Below are 5,041 nucleotides of genomic sequence, written 5' to 3' on the forward strand. Positions count from 1 at the left end.
TCTCTCTCTCGCACAGGGGAAAATTAGCAATTTGTCCAAGTAACAGTTTTGAGGATAAGGCCATCTGGAATAGAGACAGCTTATTTATTTTTGTTGTTTGAAACAAGGTCTCACTATGTAGTCCAGGCTGGCCTAAAACTTGTTATGTAGCCCAGGCTGGCCTTGAACTCACAGAAATCCACCTGCCTCTGCTTCCTGAGTGCTGAGATTAAAGGCATGTGTCACTATGCCCCAAAGGACAGATTATTAAGGAAGGAAAATCACTCATGAGACTAGGAGTGGGCTGGACTGCTGAGAGAAAGCCCTAACAGCCGAAGGAGGAAGAGCTGACTGAAGTTGACAGACAGGAAAGGAGAAGAAAGGTTGAGGAGGTTTGCAAACCAGAAGGAAGCCTTTTCGTTTTGCTTTAACAGATAGACAGAAAGATGGAAGTGGCAAGAGAATGGTGAGACTGGAGATCTGGAAGACAGTGGGAGGGGAGGGGCAGTTGTTTCACCAGAAGGAAAGCTGCAATAGGAGGAATGTGACATCACACACTATTCTGTGTTGTGTCATCCGGAGTCATGCCCAGTAGAGCAAAGGGACTCTTCCCTGTGTGCTTGTACTGAGATATTCTGTCTTTGCTGTTTTCCTCTCTGACCCAGTTGTGCTTCTGATGAGATTTGCAGGTATGGTGACCCTGGTCAGGGAACCCCAGTTCTTCTAGAGCACTGTGAGACACTGGCCAGAATTTCTTACCAGATTTTAGATAATCAATTTTTCACACTTTGAATTTCACTGCCCAGATCCTGAACTCTAAGACCTGAGGTAAAGTGAAGAAGAAGAAGGAAGAGGAGGAGGAGGAAGAGGAAGAAGAAGAGGAAGAGGAGAAGAAGGGGAAGGAAGGGAAAGGAGGAGGAAAAGAGAAGGAGAAGAAGAAGGAAGGAGGAGGAGGAGAAGGAGAGGGAACAAATTTAGGAAATAATTTTTAAAAAAATCTGGGGGGACTGGGGGAGTTCGAGACAGAGTTTCTTTGTATAGCCCTGACTATTCTGAAAACTGACTCTGTAGACCAGGCTGGCCTCAACTTCACAGAAATCTGCCTGTCTCTGCCTCCGGAGTGCTGGGTTTAAGGTGTGCACTATCCCCTCCTGGCTTAAAAAAAATCTTTTAAAATAAGAAATGAAAGGAAGAGGGGGTGGGGGAAGAAGGGAGGGAGGGAGGGAGGGAGGGAGGGAGGGAGAGGGAGAGAGAGAGCACTCTTCAGGAACACCACTGTCCCTCTGTTATTTCTTTCCAGTGCCTCAATTGTTTAACCCACAAGGAACAATTATCTCTTTTCATCTTATTTTCCAAAGTTATCATGCCTGCAAATATCCATCCCACAGCTATGGCCTTGGCTCAGTCTGCCTATCATGTGGATCAAGTATTTAGACTATACAGCTTCTCAGGAGCCAAAGCCTCCTCTGGCAGAGGCTGTCACATTCTGAGTCCCTCCAACCTCCTCCTCAGCTTCCCAAGAGAACCAATCAAAGACAGGACATGTTGGAGTCAGCAACTTCTTTGGCCTCCTGATCCTCTGCAGAGCTCATCGGTTCCCACTGTGGACGTCTATATCTACTGTCTACCTTGGTCTTGGGGCTAGGGAAAGCAGAGTTCAAGAGAGGAGGAGAGTGGGAGGGAAGCACAGTAACAAAATGATAAGATAAAGAATAAAAGGTTACTATTCAAACGGACCCACAGTAACTGCTTTCTAGAACTGATCCCAGGTTGTAGCTATTTATCTTAGTAAGGCTCTGATCCATCAGAACTTAGTCCAGTGCCTGGATTCTAATGCCAGTATAGCTTCTTAATGGGGGACCCTGGCTTAGAGCACTGAGTCAGAGCCTCATCTTGACTTTGATCCCCATAAAGATTCTTTTAACTGTCTGCGTGTGTGTGTGTGTGTGTGTGTGTGTGGTGTGTGTGGTGTGTGTGTGTGTGTGTGTGTGTGTGTGTGTGCTTAGTATACTTGTAAGTAGAGGTCAGAGGTCAACCTTGGCTGTCATTCTTCTTTACTACTAGTAGTCCACTTTGTTTTTGAGATGGAATCTGCCACTGAGACCTGGGGTTCAGTGATAGCCTAGTCTTGATATCCATCATGTCTTAGGATTTGCTTGCTCCACCTCCCTAGCTATGGAATTACAAGTACGTGCCACTCTGCCTGCCCAGCTTCTTGGATGGGTGCTGGGGATCTAACTCATCAAGTCCCCCGCTTGTGCTAGAAGCACTTGATTGACTAAGCCATCTCCCAATCACTTCTTTCTTCCTTTATTTCTTCCGAGGTCGTATCTCACGATATACACCTGGTTGGTCCTGTCCCAGCTGTGCAGCCTCTGCTGTCCTCGAGCTTTTGACAAGCGTTGGGAGTACCGTGTTCAGGTCTCTTGAATTTTAATTGACCCTCCTATACTCTCTGCCTGGACCTCAGTGATAACCTGATATAGGAATATTTTCTAATACGTGTGTTACCTACCTGCCCGTCTTGCTGTTTCAAACAGCAGAGAATTTACTTACGGGTGTGAGCTGGAAAGGGTGATTATTGAAGGTACTCGTTTGTGGGGATGTGTATAATAATAACCCCCTAAATTGAAGGGTTCGCTAATTCGCTTTAACAAAACTCCTGGCAGGCGTTGGCAGCTCTGTGCTCTAAGACCACAGATGAGACGGATGTGATGTGCCATATTGGCATCTTTGCCTTTCCTCTGCCTTCAAGGCGGCATAATTGGTGTTGGTTTCTGGGGCCTTGAAAAGTGTATAGTGAGCCCGGGTTTTGGCACCGACTTTGCACATCATCTCTCCTTCCATATCCCTTAATGAAGTGTGCAACTCTTGTCCTCATTAAGACCCAGCATTGTCAATAAAAGAGTCAATAAACCTGGTTGATGGGGCTGGGATGGAAAGGCTGAGATGCGGCTGCAGCACATCCACGGGGCAGACATCAGCTCTGCCATGTGTCGTGACCCAGTGTTCGGGGATCAATAACAGGCAAAGGATAAAGCCTCAGGACCTGCCCCCTGCAGTCTCCTCCCCAGACCCACCAGGCCCAGTGTGGGGCAGTGCCAGCCAGCTCCGGCTTTGCTTGCAGTTGTTCCCGACCCCTTGATGTCTAGATGCCAGATGTTCTTGTTTCTTCCTGATTGAGCCCTTTGAACACCCTCTGGATGCATACTTAGCACCCACCTGGCAAGAGAACATGCAGACAGCATCTCCAAGTAGCCGAGAGGCCAACATGGGTTCCATTCTCTGCATCCTATGTCTGCTGACAGTATGTGATGAGTCCCAGAGGACAGGGCATGCGTATTCTGCATGCTGTGTGGCTGGACTCCATTTCTGGCTGTCCTGCCTCTCTCTAGATACCCTTATCTTATCTAATTACAAGGAATTTTAGATTAATTTCGTGGCCTCTGCTCCCTAGGACCCCTTATCTGTGGGGGCCTTGTATTTTCACCTTGTCATTCTTTTGTTGTTTGCCTTTAAGGGGTGATGGCCAGAAGGGGATGGTGTTGGAATTGGGGTGGGGGAGGGGAGAAGGGGGAAGGCAGACAGATCTGGACCGCTGCCTGTGTGTGGAGACAGCTGGCTGCTTTCTTCCATGTCAGCCACATGGTACCTAGCCACACAGAACAGGACCTGGGCAGGGACGCTCCTGCTGCCAACCTCTCCAGATCTCTTTGATATTTCCGACAAAGCAGTAAAGGACTCTTGACTATCTCAGGTTTTTTTTTTTTTTTTTCTTTGCCTCTCTCCACCTCCTGCAAGACTCCTTCATGTCGTTTCCATGGCTACCCCCAATCAGATTTGGCTTCCTGCGAAATTGGATTTCAAAGGAGGACAGGGCTTCAAAGGAATTTGTCCATTTAACAGAATGTCATTAGGAGTGAGGCTGCCTGCTGAACCAGGGCCCTCAGATGATTAAGGAGGGGCAGCACTCATGTGTGGAGGCAGGCTTCTGTCTGCAATGAGGAGCCTTGATGCAACATGACAATAGCGTATTGGAAACTGCCAGTCACCAGCACACATCACCTGACTTACACCTCCCTCTACCTCCATCGCTCCCAAACCCAGTCATCCACAGGGGAAGAGATGCAAGGAGAATATCTACCTTGTGCAGTTTCCTAGGTGGCAGGAAGCCTGGGGTTCTGTCCTTTGTCAGACAACTCCTGAGCACCTACCCTATGTGACCATGCTGACCAATGTCCTTAAATAAGGGGACGGGGCACTCTGGGTTCTCTTCAGATCCTAGAAACCTTCTGCCTTTTACTAAAGAAAGAGGGAAGGGCTGTCCTTCTTTTACCATTGCTGGAAGAGAAATGGAGGAAGTTTGTGCACTAGAGAGGGAAGCCTACCCCCCTACCCTTTTGAAGAACAGTTTTATGTTTACAAAAAGAAGTGTGTGTGTGTGTGTGTGTGTGTGTGTGTGTGTGTGTGAGCCACATAGCCTCCATGTTTAAACATACACGCACCCCAAGTGATTCTAGAGCAACTTCAGTTTTATCTGGGAGACAGCAAGGTAGGAAGCAGCCTACACCCCATCTGGAGCCTGGAAGAGGCAGCCCAAGCCTGTTGCTATAGCTTCACCCAGTAAGGAGCAACACCATGGATTTGGGTTCTCTGGTGACCCTGGCCTGGTTCTATCCCTTCAGTTCAATTTATTGCAACTTATAGGTGGGTTGTGAGGCCCTGAAACCAAGACCGCTCCTTCTCAGGTGTCAGGACATGCTGCTATAGGCCACCAAAGTCCTTAAAAGTGAGGGTCCCTAAACTTGAGACTGCATCTTCCTGGGGTGTGTGCACACACCTATTCCAGGAGACACATACGTCTGCCCTGTGCCCTTCTGAACGGTTTCTTGTCTTTGCTCTGCCTTCTACATTGAGATCAATATTATCTCCACCCCCAGGCAGATAAACAAATCGTTTACCTTCCTCCCTTCATGTGTTCCAGCACCACTCCCAATCCTTCTTACCTATTCTGGGGATAGAATAGAATGAGAGAGGGAGAGGGAGGGGGAGGGGGAGGGGG

Source organism: Mus caroli, chromosome 11 (assembly GCF_900094665.2).
Source record: "Mus caroli chromosome 11, CAROLI_EIJ_v1.1, whole genome shotgun sequence".
NCBI classification, from domain to species: domain Eukaryota; kingdom Metazoa; phylum Chordata; class Mammalia; order Rodentia; family Muridae; genus Mus; species Mus caroli.